This window comes from Coregonus lavaretus (genome assembly GCF_964263955.1).
Source record: "Coregonus lavaretus genome assembly, chromosome: 6".
NCBI lineage: Eukaryota > Metazoa > Chordata > Actinopteri > Salmoniformes > Salmonidae > Coregonus > Coregonus lavaretus.
The window spans coordinates 33,193,101-33,211,647 of NC_139993.1; the positions used below are offsets into that span (position 1 = coordinate 33,193,101).

Genomic DNA, 18,547 nt, shown 5'->3' on the forward strand with positions numbered 1-18,547 from the left:
GGGTGTTATGTGGGCAATGTGTGTAAGCCCTTGACCATCTGTTTGTCATGGTCTTTGATAAAGGAGAAAACAATGCAGCAGGATAACAATGGTGACGGCATGTCACTTTTATCTGCTGTCTATAATAGAACGAGGGAAATGACTGATATAATCTAAATCAATCTCAGTGGGAACGTTGTAATGGACAAGAAACAAAAAGTCCTCATTTTCATGATGCCAGCCTCTACACAGTATAGACCTCAGTTCAGTGTAGGTCATTTATCTATAGACATTGTTTGTTTTCCCCACTGTATCTAGCCACTGTATCTATTTTCCTATGTCATCTTCCCTAGGAGCTCTGAATGGTATTAGCCCATTCGAAGGCTTATCTTCTGATCGCGAGGCATTACACAGGAGACACCAGCTCGCCAAACGAGAGACACAGCCTCAGGACCAGACACTACAGCTGGACCCCAGAGCTTTTCACAGGTACAAGCTCAAGTCCAGGAGATGCTGTTTCAATGCCTTTCTAATGAAGTATATCATTGTCAACGGTTGTTTCCACCTTTGTGCTTTGTGTCTTACAATTGTTCACTTTAGGACCTTCCGCTTGCGTCTGAGGCGAGACACGATGGGATTCACGGAGCCTTTTAAAGTCTTCTCTGAAAACAGATCCAGTACAGCGGACCTCTTCCATCTATATTCTGAAGAACTTGAAGGTATGACACTTCAAGGATTCGTGACGTCATAATCCAACATACTGCCTCCCCTCAAAAATACAATCTGTCTGCCTGTCTATCTATCTCTCCCCTCCATCTCTCTCTAACTCCCACCTGTCTGTCACTTACCAGATGAGAGGTGTTCCTCCTGCCACAGCACTGTCATCCAGGGCCAGTTTGAGGGTTCCGTCCTCACAACCAGTGGGACGTATCAGGTAGAGGCCATCCACAGATACACCAGCCAGCCCTCACAACACCACTCCATCATCTACCATGAGGACGACATGGATAAGAGGATTGTTGAACATCTAATGAGTGTTCTTCTTAAATGTATATCAATGGTTATATTGCTTCCCCAAAATGATATGGTCTATTACTGTCACGCCCTGGCTCTGGGGACTCTCGTATGTTGAGCCAGGGTGTTTATTTTGTTTAGGTTCTAGTCGTTGTCTATCTATGTTGGCCTGAGTGACTCCCAATCAGAGGCAACGAGTGTCTGCTGGTTGTCTCTGATTGGGAGCCATATTTAACTGTCTGTCTTTCACTTTGTGTTTGTGGTTTCTTGTTCGTGTTGGTTTGTGTTGTACCATAGACGTCACGTTTTTCGTTTGTTGTTTTGATCGTGTGATCATTAAATAAATATAATATGTTCACCTTCAACGCTGCGCATTGGTCCTCCTCATTAGACGATGGTGACAGAAGAAACCACCAAAACTGGACCAAGCAGCGTGTCCAGGAGCCATCGCCTGGGGAATCGCTTACAGATCTCCGTGGCAACCTCGACTGGGTCCAGCCTTGTAAAGAGCAGAGTGGATGGACTTGGGAACAGTGGAGGAAGAGTTTCGACTGGGTCAAGCCTAATGAAGAGCAGAATGGCTGGAATTGGGGGCAGAGGAGCGAGAGTTGGGCGAGAACGATGGAGGCCTGGCCCACGGGGAAGAGAGACCCCCAGAAATTTTTTAGGGGGGGGCTCACGACGTCGGGGCAGCAGGAGGCCGCGATAGAGCGGTCCAGCGGGTTGGCAGAGGAGGCCGCCAGGTTACGGGAGTCACTGGTCACCAGGGGGAAGGAGGTTGTAGAGGCACGGCGAGAGGTACTGGCGTGTGTTGCCAGTCCGGTCCGGCCTGTTCCTGATCCCCACGTAGGGCCAGTGGTGTGTGTTCCCAGTCCGGCCTGTTCCTGCCACTCCCACCAAGTCAGTGGTGCGTTTCGTCAGCCCGGCGCGGCCCGTTCCTGCTCCCCGCACCAAGTCAGTGGTGCGCGTCGTCAGCCCGGTCCGGCCCATTCCTGCTCCCCGCACCAAGTCAGTGGTGCGCGTCGTCAGCCCGGTCCGGCCCATTCCTGCTCCCCGCACCAAGTCAGGGGTGCGCTTCGTCAGCCCGGTCCGGCCCATTCCTGCTCCCCGCACCAAGTCAGGGGTGCGCTTCGTCAGCCCGGTCCGGCCCATTCCTGCTCCCCGCACCAAGGCAGTGGTGCGCTTCGTCAGCCCGGCTCGGCCCGTTCCTGCTCCCCGCACCAAGTCAGTGGTGTGCTTCGTCAGCCCAGTCCGGCCTGTCCCTGCTCCACGCACCAAGCCTACGGTGTGCGTCGTCAGCCTGGTAAGGCCCGTTCCTCCTCCACGCACCAAGCCAGGGGTGCGCGTCGTCAGTCCAGCACAACCCGTGCCTGGGTCATGTCCGGAGCCGGATCCGCCGCCGAGGCGGAGTGCCCACCCGGTCCCTCCCCTGTTGTGGTTGGTTGGCGCGGTCGGAGTCCGCGCCTTTGGGGGGGGGGTACTGTCACGCCCTGGCTCTGGGGACTCTCGTATGTTGAGCCAGGGTGTTTATTTTGTTTAGGTTCTAGTCGTTGTCTATCTATGTTGGCCTGAGTGACTCCCAATCAGAGGCAACAAGTGTCTGCTGGTTGTCTCTGATTGGGAGCCATATTTAACTGTCTGTCTTTCACTTTGTGTTTGTGGTTTCTTGTTCGTGTTGGTTTGTGTTGTACCATAGACGTCACGTTTTTCGTTTGTTGTTTTGATCGTGTGATCATTAAATAAATATAATATGTTCACCTTCAACGCTGCGCATTGGTCCTCCTCATTAGACGATGGTGACAATTACAAACGATTCTCAAAATATATCTGCCATTGTGTCACATGGGTATGTATCCACCCTTCCTCATTTTTGGAATGAGGAAATTAATATAAACCTATAAAAAGACCATGACCTCATCTACCAAGGGTCAGGCTGACATATTTTATGACATCATGGTCAGATGAAATGGACTAACGCTCAATGCAATGCCCTGATGCCTCCTTACCACACCAGACCAGAGCAGAGCAGATCATGGCATTGGCCAGCAGAGAGGATCCTGCACCAGGGCCAGACTAATGGCTGGCAATTGTTTCCTATCTCTTCTTTCATCCTAACCCAGTTTTAAACCAGCAGGCTGTGGGCCGAAGTTACGGTGGGTCACTGATCCAGTCATGCCCTGTGCTTTTCAGAGCAGAAAGGAGGTAACGGGTTAACAGAGTCCTCTTATGGAGCTCTGGGGGGTGGGAGGAGGTGGAGACTCACTCAGAACTCCAGCCAAATAAAATAAAAACCTGAGATGATGTGAGGGAGGAGGAGTGTCAGGTGACCTTCCTCCCAAGGCTGGGAACCCTTGGAGCTGGGTAGGCCTCTGAGAGGGCCTGACTAGAGAGGTTTGGCCAGGTGGCACTCATTGGAAAGAGCCGTCATCCTATTTAACGTACGTCTGTGTGTGTGTGTGTGTGTCAGTGTAAGATGAATTCCAGGAAAGAGGTTAGCTCCCTGGAACCATATTACGCACACAAAGCCAAAACCGACTGCTTGTACTGGAGCTTTCTCAAGCTTTTTGTTGGATAAGGATTAAGGTCTCCTGGTCCCCAGACGTGGTACGGACCAGGTTTGTTTGTAAATAGGCCTTTAGGCACAGCACTCCAGACAGACCGACTGCATGCTTAACGTCTTACTAACGTTACTTTTATCAACAGACTGTCTGACTAGTGTCGTATAGATTTACACCATGAAGGTCAAGCTCATAACACCGTGGAATAAGTTTTACCACACATGGGGTCATAAAGCATTGAGATTATCTCCAATGACTTGGATAAGAGTAGTCTTTTGAAGTGTGTGTGTGTGTGTGTGTGTGTGTGTGTGTGTGTGTGTGTGTGTGTGTGTGTGTGTGTGTGTGTGTGTGTGCATGGAGGAGAAGAGAGATGGGGGCAGGCTAGTACTGACAGGTCCCCATGCTGTGTAGAGTCCTGGCAGACAACCCAAAGTTAAACAATACCAGAGAGAGGAGTGTCCGACTGTGTCTGTGTGTGAGCGCTCTGTGGTAACCCCTGGTCACGTGACCTCTCTTTTGAAGTCACACCACCATGGTGTGAGAGAGGGATAACTATCGAGCATTTCTCATGCTCGCTGGGGCTCTGTCATTCAGCCTGCTAGCTCTCCTTCCGCTCTGGGAGTCATTAGTTAAGAGGCTCACTCATGAAAACATACTTAGACATCCCGCCCACAACCTTCAGATTGACAATGTCTCTAGTTCTGCTTGTAAGTGAAAAACAAAATAAAAACAACAGTGAAGAATATGTATTCCAGATGTGTGAAATAATTTTTGCTTTAAGATCTATTCAAAAGATCCTCACACAGTGCTTTCACACATCGTTCACATTGTAGTCCCGTGTAGCTCAGTTGGTAGAGCATGGTGCTTGCACCGCCAGGGTTGTGGGTTCGATTCCGAAGGGGGACTAGTATTAAAAAATAAGTATGAAAAATGTATGCACTCACTACTGTAAGTCGCTCTGCTAAATGGCTAAAAAATAAATATGTGTTGTAAAGGGACAGCTGTTGAATTACATCCAGCCTCAAAGACTGATTTCAGTCCCTTCATGGAGGATTTCGCAGAAAGAATCTGTGTTGGGAAATAGTCCCTGTGACCATGCTTGCAACACCCACACAGGGTCTTCGCCTGGGTTGATGACATGATTTGTAGCCCACCATGGATGACATCTCAGGGGGGCTACTTTTAGCAAATTACTCCGTTACAGTGACAGAACTTGTCAATTAGCACATTCAGGGGATGTGGCCATGTTCTCCTATAGGATTTAACTTTAACTCAAAAAATATATCTGGTGACTGGGGGTTCTGATCTAATCTGTGGCTGAGTATGGCACAGTGTCTCAGTGCACGTTTTATGGAATACACTTTTAGCCCTGAATTGGTTTAATCTTCAGGTAAACCAAACAGGAAATCCACCTATGCTTTTCAAACGTGCACGTTACACATGAAAAGTGTAATAGACTGTTTAAACTATGTATGGGATATTTAAATTAACTAGACTGCAGTGAGACAGATCAAGTTTAGTTATTTAAGTTGGCGAAGAACTATGCCTTTTTTTAAGAGTTTGGCTGCACGGTCCAGGAATTTCTAGAGCGTTTGCTTACTTTTGTCTCCCCATGCACGCATAGTTGAGAGAGAGCACAACTCTCCAGCTCTGAGGCTCAAGAAGCACATGGCAGACATCTGGAAATAATTCTGTCAATGGGTCAACGCCCGGCATTTAACCCCCTCCCCCTCTCCCCGGTCCAACATCCCCACCAATGCCATCTATAGACCCAATAACGCATTGTCTCTCTGAGTGTTTGATGGAGCCCAGGCGGCAGCATGACAGCAGTGTTTTCTCAGTCCTCCACGGTTCAACCATCAAGTCTTCCTCTGTCAGCCCTTCAATCTGGGTTCGCCAATTAGTAACATGGCAGAATTATTCCAGTAAGTCACATGTGAAAGTGATTATTGTTATGTCATACAGATGTAGAATCTTAATTTGAGCCAGTTTGCAGCAACAGGAAATGTGAATTATTATGTGGATTATAATTCATGTACATTATTTTGTAGGGGCTGATACATTTTTTGTTACGGCAAATCAAGTCTGAAATTTTAAAGTGGAAATTAAAAACTTTAGAAGACTTTTAAAACCTTGAAAAAAAAATTATCAGCAACAAAAGACTGATCAAATTAAGATCCTACATCTGTATGACATTATTGTATAATATTGAAGCTAATGACAATTTGGGTAACGTTATGCATTGATTTAATTGGAACAGTCACATCTCTCAAGTTAAAGCGTGTTCTGTTCTCTCTGATGGGTTTGAGTGAGTAGGCTCAGAGAGATCATGGGGTCTGCTATTGAATAATCCCCAGATCTTCTGGTTTGGCTGGGGGGATATACTGAGACTTATAGTTGAAGTTATAGAGCATGCATTGTTATACCAATAGTAAGCTATGAAAATGAGTTCACTGCAGTTCTTTTCTGTAAAAGACCCACGCGGTCTGATATTAGGCCATGATGGTCTGCACTGCCATTGAAGAATACCTTGTTGATAAGGTCAAGGAATAGCAATAATTTGGGGGGGGAATATCCAACAACATCTCTGCAATGTTTTTGGTGTCTGGTGTGTGGATGCAAAGGCCTGTGAGAAGCTATATTTCACTGTGTGCCACAGTGGAGCCTATTTTGTGTAAATATTGTAGGGAGATAGCTTCACTTAAATATTTGCTAATTGGAACCTATGTCTATATGCCTTTGGTTAGTACATATTGCTGGAAAAGCAATGTTTCTCTTTGATTTTGTGTGTTTTGTTTAGGATGTCATCCTCAGTTCCCCAAGCTGAAGTATATATCATATGATATTATCAGTTTTCAAAGTTTTCCTTATGAATAATCACTCATTAGACAGTCATTATTATGCATGCGGTCCCATCCTTGAACCGAATTACCTTAAAATCCATTGCAAAATCAAGTTCCCTGCCAATGCATCATACGGGTAACTGCCAAAATAATGTAATACAAAGGATATTGAAAGCAAGTGCTTCCACACAGGTGTGGTTCCTGAGTTAACCCCCTAGAGTCGATTAACGCACAGGTGCGTCAATCTAAGTAACATAATAAAAGAATCCCCATCAAAATCAGTCAGTTTAAGCTAGAGATTGGAGGCGTCTCAAACCACTGCATCCGCCTATGTCGGATTTCCACATCTGCCGTGAAAGGTGGCAGAGCTAGAGCGATGTTTGTCAGACAATGAGACATCCTGAAAATCGGTCTTCTCATGAAAACGTCTGTAGCGTCCGAACCGTTTGACCTACAAATTATTATGACCCATCAATGGAAAGATGAGTCTCACGAAAAAGGGGAGACTCTCATGAACACGAACACGATGGTGGGCTCCATTTTGCTCTACGACCCCCATAAGTGTCACGGGAATTGTCTGAAGGTAACCGGTACCGGTTTAAAAAAATTTATGGAAGTATGAAGGTATCGAATCGCATCTCTGCATGTCTGGCAGACATATCAGTATGGATGATGGATCACCACCTCAAGCTGAACCCTGGCAAGACGGAGCTGCTCTTCCTCCCGGGGAAGGACTGCCCGTTCCATGATCTCGCCATCACGGTTGACAACTCCGTTGTGTCCTCCTCCCAGAGTGCGAAGAGCCTTGGCGTGACCCTGGACAACACCCTGTCGTTCTCCGCTAACATCAAGGCGGTGACCCGATCCTGCAGATTCATGCTCTACAACATTCGGAGAGTACGACCCTGCCTTACACAGGAAGCGGCACAGGTCCTAATCCAGGCACTTGTCATCTCCCGTCTGGATTACTGCAACTCGCTGTTGGCTGGGCTCCCTGCCTGTGCCATTAAACCCCTACAACTCATCCAGAATGCCGCAGCCCGTCTGGTGTTCAACCTTCCCAAGTTCTCTCACGTCACCCCCCTCCTCCGCACACTCCACTGGCTTCCAGTTGAAGCTCGCATCCGTTACAAGACCATGGTGCTTGCCTATGGAGCAGTGAGGGGAACGGCACCTCCGTACCTTCAGGCTCTGATCAGTCCCTACACCCAAATGAGGGCATTGCGTTCATCCACCTCTGGCCTGCTGGCTCCCCTTCCTCTGCGGAAGCATAGTTCCCGCTCAGCCCAGTCAAAACTGTTCGCTGCTCTGGCACCCCAATGGTGGAACAAGCTCCCTCACGACGCCAGGACAGCGGAGTCACTCACCACCTTCCGGAGACATTTGAAACCCCACCTCTTTAAGGAATACCTGGGATAGGATAAAGTAATTTAATAAATAAAAAAAATAAAAAAAATAAAAGTAAAAATACTTTTTTTTTTGGTAAAGTGGTTATCCCACTGGCTATAGGGTGAATGCACCAATTTGTAAGTCGCTCTGGATAAGAGCGTCTGCTAAATGACGTAAATGTAAATGTAAATGTAAATGTAGTTTTGTGCCTCACCAAAAAAGAGGTTCAATACTGTATGTGTACAAAAAACAAAACATATTTCCTGAGCTTTCTTATATTTCCTAGATCTCCAATCAAAAGTTAGAATCGGCTTCCTATTTCGCAACAAAGCCTCCTTCACTCATGCTGCCAAACATGCCCTCGTAAAACAGTAATTTACAAAATAGCCTCCAACACTCTACTCAGCAAATTGGATGTAGTCTATCACAGTGCCATCCGTTTTGTCACCAAAGCCCCATATACAACCCACCATTGTGACCTGTATGCTCTTGTTGGCTGGCCCTCACTACATATTCGTCGCCAAACCCACTGGCTCCAGGTCATCTATAAATCACTGCTAGGCAAATCCCCGTCTTATCTTAGCTCACTGGTCACCATAGCAACACCCACCCGTAGTCTGCGCTCCAGCAGGTATATCTCACTGGTCATCCCCAAAGCCAACACCTCCCTTGGCCGCCATTCCTTCCAGTTCTCTGCTGCCAATGACTGGAACGAACTGCAAAAATCTCTGAAGCTGGAGACTCTTATCTTCCTCACTAACTTTAAGCATCAGTTGTCAGAGCAGCTTACCGATCACTGCACCTGTACACAGCCATTCTGAAATTAGCCCACCCAACTACCTCATCCCCATATTGTTATTTATTTTGCTAATTTGCACCCCAGTATCTCTATTTGCACATCATCTTTTGCACATCTATCATTCCAGTGTTAATACGAAATTGTAACTATTTTGCACTATGGCCTATTTATTGCCTTACCTCCATAACTTACTACATTCGCACACACTGTATATACATTTTCTGTATTTTTGACTTTATGTTTTGTTTACCCCATATGTAACTCTGTGTTGTTGTTTTTATCGCACTGCTTTGCTTTATCTTGGCCAGGTCGCAGTCGTAAATGAGAACTTGTTCTCAACTGGCTTACCTGGTTAAATAAAGGTTAAATAAAAAAAAAGATGATTTATTTTTTGACTGCCTTTTTTGCCATTAATGAAGGTGTTATTCAATGCGTTTCTCTAGGCTATTGTAGGCCAAATTCAATATTTTATCAAATAATTTATATATATATATTTGTTTAATACCTAAAGGGGTCCTAAAATTCTAAATCAAATAGCTAAATGATCCACAGTATGACCATCTTAAAACAATTCCATATGTCAGCTTACAAGAAGGGTGTCACATCCCTCCAATAGAGTTCCAGACACTTGTAGAATCTATGCCAAGGTGCATTGAAGCTGTTCTGGCTCGTGGTGGCCCAACAACCTATTAAGACAGTATGTTGATGTTTCCTTTATTTTGGCAGTCACCTGTATGCACCAATTTATGGAAACAGAATGTCTCCCTTGCCAGCATGGCTACTCAATTATTTAAAAAAGTTCTGAGTGTTCATGGTCCCTGAGTTCTAATTCAAATTCAGACTTATTATTGCGGTTCAGGGAAACCACACAAGAACAACCACAAAGGCTACACAGTCAGTTTATGGTGATTGGATAAATACATGTTTTCTACTCTGAGATAGGCCTACAACTACAACTTAAATATTTAGCATTATTTTATGCACTGGCAAGTTATAGAATGGTATAAGAGTTACACAAAACAAAAAAGTTGAGTTGGTTGTGTTGTAGAGTGTTGAACAGTATATCCTATGTAAAATACTGTGAGCAAAATAAAACAGAAACTTACTTATCAATTAGGTGGTATGTATCTTTTGGGACTTAAAGCAATTAAAGTGGCCTATGTGTCACGCCCTGGCTCTGGGGACTATGTTATGTTGAGCCAGGGTGTGTAAGTCTATGTTTTGTATATCTATGTTGGCCTGAGTGACTCCCAATCAGAGGCAACGAGTGTCAGCTGGTTGTCTCTGATTGGGAGCCATATTTAACTATCGGTCTTTTCACTTTGTGTTGTGGTTTCTTGTTCCTTTTGGTTTGTGTGTATCGAAGGACTTCACGTTTCGTTCGTTGTTTTGATCGGGTGATCTGTTTAATAAATCATATGTACGCATTCAACGCTGCGCATTGGTCCTCCTCCTTAAGCGAACGTGACAGAAGAAACCACCACGACAGGACCAAGCAGCGTGAAGAGGAGAGTGGAAGGACCTGGGATCAGGGGAGTAGGAGTTTCGGCTGGGCCACGCTAAGTGAAGAGGAGAGAGGCTGGTCTATGAAGCAATGGATCGAGAGTCTGGCGAGAGCTAGGGAGGCCTGGTCCACGGGGAGGAGAGAACCCCAGAAAATTTTTAGGGGGGGGCTCACGACGTGGACGACGGGGCAGCCGGAGGCCGCGATGGAGCGGTCCAGCGGGTGTGCAGAGGAGGCCGCCAGGTTAAGGGGGCCACTGGTCACAGAGGAGAGGGAAAGTGTGGAGGCACGGCGAGAGGTACTGGGGTGTATTACCAGTCCGGTCCGGCCCGTTCCTGATCCCTGCATAGGGCCAGTGGCGTGTGTCCCCAGTACGGTTCGGCCTGTTCCTGCCTCTCGCACCGAGCCTGTGGTGCGCGTCGTCAGCCCTGTCCGGCCCGTTCCTGCTCTCCGCACCAAGTCTGTGGTGCGCGTCGCCAGCCCAGTCCGGCCCATCCAAGCTTCCCGCACCAAGCCAGTGGTGTGCGTCGTCAGTCCGGCACGGCCCGTTCCTGCTCTCCGCACCAAGTCTGTGGTGCGCGTCGCGTCGCCAGCCCAGTCCGGCCCATCCAAGCTTCCCGCACCAAGCCAGTGGTGTGCGTCGTCAGTCCGGCACGGCCCGTGCCTGCTCTCCGCACCAAGTCTATGGTGCGTTTCGTCAGCCCTGTCCGGCCCGTTCCTGCTCTCCGCACCAAGTCTGTGGTGCGCGTCGCCAGCCCAGTCCGGCCCATCCAAGCTCCCCGCACCAGGTCAGTGGTGCGCGTCGTCAGCCCGGTCCGGCTCATTCCTGCTCCCCGCACCAAGTCAGGGGTGCGCTTCGTCAGCCCGGTCCGGCCCGTTCCTCCTCCACGCATCAAGCCAGGGGTGTGCGTCGTCAGTCCAGCACAACCCGTGCCTGGGTCATGTCCGGAGCCGGATCCGCCGCCGAGGCGGAGTGCCCACCCGGTCCCTCCCCTGTTGTGGTTGTTTGGCGCGGCCGGAGTCCGCGCCTTTGGGGGGGGGGTACTGTCACGCCCTGGCTCTGGGGACTATGTTATGTTGAGCCAGGGTGTGTAAGTCTATGTTTTGTATATCTATGTTGGCCTGAGTGACTCCCAATCAGAGGCAACGAGTGTCAGCTGGTTGTCTCTGATTGGGAGCCATATTTAACTATCGGTCTTTTCACTTTGTGTTGTGGTTTCTTGTTCCTTTTGGTTTGTGTGTATCGAAGGACTTCACGTTTCGTTCGTTGTTTTGATCGGGTGATCTGTTTAATAAATAATATGTACGCATTCAACGCTGCGCATTGGTCCTCCTCCTTAAGCGAACGTGACACTATGCACCTTTGTAGTTAATAATAGTAAGTAATAGCCTCATGAGACATATAGTAGATTATAGATCTCTGTATACAACCTGGGGATTTTCCACATCATCCAGTCTGTTGTACACGTGAAGTTATCAGGAAACACAAACAGTGAGTCAGTAACCTTCTTCGCCATGGCCCATATTTCAGCAATCCATCCTCCATTAACCTAGACTAGTGGGTGTGACGGTCATCAGTGTGTTGATTTTAAACAACGCCATATTAGGGCCAATACTGGTGGATTATCAACAATCATGTGACCACCTCCTACGCTCAAATGGAGGAGTAGAACATACAGTGCCTTGCAAAAGTATTCATCCCCATTGGCATTTTTCCTATTTTGTTGCAGTACAACCTGTAATTTAAATGGATTTTTATTTGGATTTCATGTAATGGACATACACAAAATAGTCCACATTTGTGAAGTGAAATGAAAAAAATAACTTAATGATATATACAAAATAAATAACGGAAAAGTGGTGTGTGCATATGTATTCATCCCCTTTGCTATGAAGCCCTTAAATAAGATCTGGTGCAACCAATTACCTTCAGAAGTCACATAATTAGTTAAATAAAGTCCACCTGTGTGCAATCTAAGTGTCACATGATCTGTCACATGATCTCAGTATATATACACCTGTTCTGAAAGGCCCCAGAGTCTGCAACACCACTAAGCAAGGGGCACCACCAAGAAAGCGGCACCATGAAGACCAAGGAGCTCTCCAAACAGGTCAGGGACAAAGTTGTGGAGAAGTACAGATCAGGGTTGGGTTATAAAAAAATCTCAGAAACTTTGAACATCCCACGGAGCACCATGAAATCCATTATTAAAAATTGAAAGAACATGGCACCACAACAAACCTGCCAAGAGAGGGCTGCCGACCAAAACTCACGGACCAGGCAAGGAGGCAACAAAGAGACCAAAGATAACCCTAAAGAAGCTGCAAAGCTCCACAGTGGAGATTGGAGTATCTGTCCATAGGACCACTTTAAGCCGTACACTCCACAGAGCTGGGCTTTACGGAAGAGTGGCCAGAAAAAAGCCATTGCTTAAAGAAATAAATAAGCAAACACGTTTGGTGTTCGCCAAAAGCCATGTGGGAGACTCCCCAAACAGGTACTCTGGTCAGATGAGACTAAAATTGAGCTTTTTGGCCATCAAGGAAAACGCTACGTCTGGCGCAAACCCAACACCTCTCATCACCCAGAGAACACCATCCCCACAGTGAAGCATGGGGTGGCAGCATTATGCTGTGGGGATGTTTTTCATCGGCAGGGACTGGGAAACTGGTCAGAATTAAAGGAATTATGGATGGCGCTAAATACAGGGAAATTCTTGAGGGAAACCTGTTTCAGTCTTCCAGAGATTTGAGACTGGGACGGAGGTTCACCTTCCAGCAGGACAATGACCCTAAGCATACTGCTAAAGCAACACTCGAGTGGTTTAAGGGGAAACATTTAAATGTCTTGGAATGGCCTAGTCAAAGCCCAGACCTCAATCCAATTGAGAATCTGTGGTATGACTTAAAGATTACTGTACACCAGCGGAACCCATCCAACTTGAAGGAGCTGGAGCAGTTTTTCCATGAAGAATGGGCAAAAATCCCAGTGGCTAGATGTGCCAAGCTTATAGAGACATACCCCAAAAGACTTGCAGCTGTAATTGTTAGTTATGCATGCTCAAGTTTTCTGTTTTTTTGTCTTATTTCCTGTATGTTTCACAAGAAAAAATATTTTGCATCTTCAAAGTGGTAGGCATGTTGTGTAAATCAAATGATACAATCCCCCCCAAAATCCATTTTAATTCCAGGTTGTAAGGCAACAAAGAGGAAAAATGCCAAGGGGGGTGAATACTTTCGCAAGCCACTGTAGTACAAGGCCCCTTACCTTTGGCCTACTGCAATGACTGTTTGAGATGAATTCAGATTGCTGCATTTGTTGGAAAGAGTCTTTGCTTTTTTACGGGAAAACATCAGTATAGACTTGTGATAAATACTATGAATTGAGTCATTAGGGTTGGTTTGTGTTAAAAATAAACATTTAAAAGTATATGCAATTGAGAAAGTCAATGTTTTTGTGTTTCTATTTATATATTTGTATATATAAATATATTTGTACACAAACACACACACACACATGCACAGTGTTTGGTATCAGTATTGGCACCAGTATGGCGTAGTGTTTGACAGAACTCATGATAAAATGGCAGTTAAGATAAAAGATAAGAGAAAAGAGTGCCCACATAGTATTGATTTGCTTGTTTTTCCTCTGTAGATGATCTGCAGATACAGTAGCTATTGCAGGTCTTATTATGTTTAGCGATATAAGCTACCCTGTAAATTGATTCAATAAACAGCAGGTATGGCTTTGCGTGCCAGCTCCATGTATTTCCTTAATCTATTGTAGGCAGGCCATTGTCTCTAAAGGCGCCAGGCTAGTTGGGTTATGGTCTCTATATCTTGATCAACAATGGGTACAGGGAGATATGAACATGTACAGAACATCATGTAAAGTTATTTATTTATAGCCACATGCTTGGAAACATACATAATTTCCTTTATTTTGACATTAGCTATAAAATGGATTGAGCAGATGTTGTTCCATGAAGAACTTTCCATCCTGCCGACCCCGTTCTCCCCCCTCAGACACGTTCCCACAGGTGACTGGCCCTGAGGTCACTCTCTGTCTATGTGGCCTTGCTAGCGGCAGATGTAGTACCTTTTTGTTTTTACCAGACAATGTGATTTTAACCACAAACCTTAGCTTTACCCAACAGGGTAATAACCACACATTTGTGGTGGTGTGAGAATGCACAAGGCCGTAAAACTAAATAGCTTGTTCTTGCTGAAAGGTTATGACTGGAAGTTCCAGTGTACAGGTCAAAGAGAATATCGGACAATTCTAAATCCTGCTGCCTGCTCTTTCCTGCCGACCACTTCTACTACAGGAAGTTCAAGAGCGTTGAAGCTGTTGTGGCTCAGGTGATTGGTCTAAAGAAATGTGAACCCAAAAATACCAAATAGGTGGTCTGTATGGATGCCTTTAAAACATATATATTTTTTAGGATTATCCATCTCTATGTAAGGGGGTTTCTTGTGCCTGTCCTTTCAGCCCAATGGTCAAATGCTACTTTCCAAAGTTTGTACCCCAATTAATGTCCATTTATGGAATGGAGAGAGAATTTATCTCATTTTTGGACTGATAAGCAACCTCTGCCCATTCCGTGCGCCATTTGTGAGTTGCTTCAATGGGAAGGGTCGGGGCCCGGGGAGTCTGCCAAATCTGACTTGTTCTACAGTGGGGGAAAAAAGTATTTAGTCAGCCACCAATTGTGCAAGTTCTCCCACTTAAAAAGATGAGAGAGGCCTGTAATTTTCATCATAGGTACACGTCAACTATGACAGACAAATTGAGGAAAAAAATCCAGAAAATCACATTGTAGGATTTTTAATGAATTTATTTGCAAATTATGGTGGAAAATAAGTATTTGGTCACCTACAAACAAGCAAGATTTCTGGCTCGCACAGACCTGTAACTTGTTCTTTAAGAGGCTCCTCTGTCCTCCACTCGTTACCTGTATTAATGGCACCTGTTTGAACTTGTTATCAGTATAAAAGACACCTGTCCACAACCTCAAACAGTCACACTCCAAACTCCACTATGGCCAAGACCAAAGAGCTGTCAAAGGACACCAGAAACAAAATTGTAGACCTGCACCAGGCTGGGAAGACTGAATCTGCAATAGGTAAGCAGCTTGGTTTGAAGAAATCAACTGTGGGAGGAAATGGAAGACATACAAGACCACTGATAATCTCCCTCGATCTGGGGCTCCACGCAAGATCTCACCCTGTGGGGTCAAAATGATCACAAGAACGGTGAGCAAAAATCCCAGAACCACACGGGGGGACCTAGTGAATGACCTGCAGAGAGCTGGGACCAAAGTAACAAAGCCTACCATCAGTAACACACTACGCCGCCAGGGACTCAAATCCTGCAGTGCCAGACGTGTCCCCCTGCTTAAGCCAGTACATGTCCAGGCCCGTCTGAAGTTTGCTAGAGTGTATTTGGATGATCCAGAAGAGGATTGGGAGAATGTCATATGGTCAGATGAAACCAAAATAGAACTTTTTGGTAAAAACTCAACTTGTCGTGTTTGGAGGACAAATAATGCTGAGTTGCATCCAAAGAACACCATACCTACTGTGAAGCATGGGGGTGGAAACATCATGCTTTGGGGCTGTTTTTCTGCAACGGGACCAGGACGACTGATCCGTGTAAAGGAAAGAATGAATGGGGCCATGTATCGTGAGATTTTGAGTGAAAACCTCCTTCCATCAGCAAGGGCATTGAAGATGAAACGTGGCTGGGTCTTTCAGCATGACAATGATCCCAAACACACCGCCCGGGCAACGAAGGAGTGGCTTCGTAAGAAGCATTTCAAGGTCCTGGAGTGGCCTAGCCAGTCTCCAGATCTCAACCCCATAGAAAATCTTTGGAGGGAGTTGAAAGTCCATGTTGCCCAGCGACAGCCCCAAAACATCACTGCTATAGAGGAGATCTGCATGGAGGAATGGGCCAAAATACCAGCAACAGTGTGTGAAAACCTTGTGAAGACTTACAGAAAACGTTTGACCTGTGTCATTGCCAACAAAGTGTATATAACAAAGTATTGAGAAACTTTTGTTATTGACCAAATACTTATTTTCCACCATAATTTGCAAATAAATTCATAAAAAATCCTACAATGTGATTTTCTGGATTTTTTTTCTCATTTTGTCTGTCATAGTTGACGTGTTCCTATGATGAAAATTACAGGCCTCTCTCATCTTTTTAAGTGGGAGAACTTGCATAATTGGTGGCTGACTAAATACTTTTCTTCCCCACTGTATGTTTCATGAAGCAGAGAACATGCAGTACATTTGAAACCCTAGCATGCTAGATGCCATCATTATGTAGTATTAGTATGCCAGAGATAAGGCATCAGGATTTCCCTGTCTCTCAGTAAGCCCATCCGTTCTATTTACCAGCTTTGTTCTCAGAAGTTGTGTCCAGAACTGGAGGTACTTCTCGATGTCGGATACATCTGGACAAAAGCTCACTGACTTGTTTTGGGTCATTTGCATTTGGGTTAATCATTGTTGTCTATCGACATCGGAACTCCTTTTCGGGAATGGTAGGTTTGTTTCATAATTTGATGAGAACTTTTGATAACTTTAGAGCTTTTGTATCTGAACTGTCTGTCAAACAAGTTATTTAATACAGAAGGCTATTATTCTTTTAAAAGCTTTGCTACATAAACCCGACATCAAAGCAATCCTAATAGTGTTTGATGTTATTCAGGATTAGGTAGATTAAATAAAAGATAAATGTCAACAGTTCAATGCTGCTATTCAGTCAGATGACTGGATAAATGCTGCTATTCAGTCAGATTATTAAGGAGACATGTTGGAATTTCATTTTGGTATGTTCAGTATGAGTTAATTCATTCGCTTTTGATGTTGAACTTTCAGGCCTGTTTGCATTACGCATGGGTGTTAAAGACACCCCACCTTCTCTGTGCCAACTGGCAAGCCCTCTCCTCTCTTGACTACACAGCTACTGTGGCACCACACTGGCAGGGATTAGGAGAGAGCTTCAGGGCACATGGTGCCATAAGTGTCAAGGCAGTGTGTCAGGCATAAGCGCTAGCTACCCCACAAGTTAACCCAATGCTAAGGGGATATCAACACAGGTTCAAGTGCCATTTGGCTGCCTTCCCCTCCACAGGGCCTGTATGTGCCAGCTACACCCATCAGTATGTAGTAACACCACTGCCTTGCCCATCACTATTAATATGGCTGCTGGGGCTGCCAAGATGGCTGCAGCCAAATCCTTGTTCCAGGATAGATTCCCCTGGGTGTTGGTGTGACTTTGAGCCGCCATGCCCATGACACAGGCCCAGTCCCTGCAGCCCCAGAGACCTGTAGTGAACTCTGGCATAACTGGCGGACTGACTGGGTCAAAGGCTCACCACCCTGCCCACCGACCAGCCTGCCTGTCCACCCGCCGCCTGCCTGACTGGCTGGGATGCTGTGCAATAAATGTCCCTATGGCAGTGATTTAAGTGTCTGTGTGGAAAATGTCCCATAATGGAACAATGGTAAACAGTGGGTCAGAATGTACTGTATGATGGTCTGGATTAGAGGTTGTCACACATTGACCCGGGAGTCTGGTGACATAACTTCATCTTAAAAAAGAAAAGGAAAAGCCTCACACTCTAAGTGCTCTGATGCAATCATTTATTTCCACCATTTCGACAGCCACGCTGTCTTCATCGGGGTATACTGACAAACACTGCAGGTCACCAGTTTATATAACGTTTCAGAGGACACACGCAGGTGTTGGTAATTATGACCGGCTGTGGCATGATTTCATTGGTCGATTTACAAATATCAATAGTACATATAAAAATGCATGAATGAATAACATACAATCATCGATACAATTAGACTACATCATATAGGCCTACAAACACAATATGATTTACAACAGATAGCAAAAACACAATAATCACAGGAATGGCTTCAGCTCAAACTCTACGTTGAGAGTGAAGGGAGCCAGGGTCTTTCAATTAAAGATTCAGGCAGCCTCTCGTTTTAACAAAGAATTATCAAGGTCACCCCCTCTCCTAGGGAGGGTGACGTGTTCGATGCCAATATAGTGAAGGGACGCAATAGGGTGGTTCGCTTCCAAAAAGTGGGCAGCAACTGCGTACGTCAAGTGTTTGCGCCTAATGGTGCTACAGTGCTCAGAGATTCTTACATTTAGTTCTCGCTTCGTTTTACCCACATAATTTTTACCACACAGACAAGTTATTAGATAAATAACTGCCTTAATGGAGCACTTGATAACACCTTTCATTGGGATCTGTTTCCCTGTTTGGGGGTGTATGAAGGATCGACATTTGTAAGTGCCATTGCATTGAGCGCAGCCATTACACTTGCAGTATCTATACCAGGGGTGTCAAACGTACGGCCCGCGGGCCGGATCAGGCCCGCAAACGGGTTTAATCCGGCCCGCGAGATGATTCTGGAAAAAAAA

General features: G+C 45.7%; 1 pseudogene across 1 annotated transcript in view; it reads left to right on the top strand.

Moving 5' to 3' along the window:
• The first annotated feature begins 316 nt into the window (after window positions 1-316).
• Window positions 317-18,547, top strand: part of LOC311131024 (disintegrin and metalloproteinase domain-containing protein 10-like) — a 37,125-nt pseudogene continuing 18,894 nt past the window's right edge. Inside the window, exons 1-2 of the transcript in view lie at window positions 317-698; window positions 831-913. The product of the transcript in view is annotated as a disintegrin and metalloproteinase domain-containing protein 10-like (transcript). The remainder of the gene's footprint in view (window positions 699-830; window positions 914-18,547) is intronic.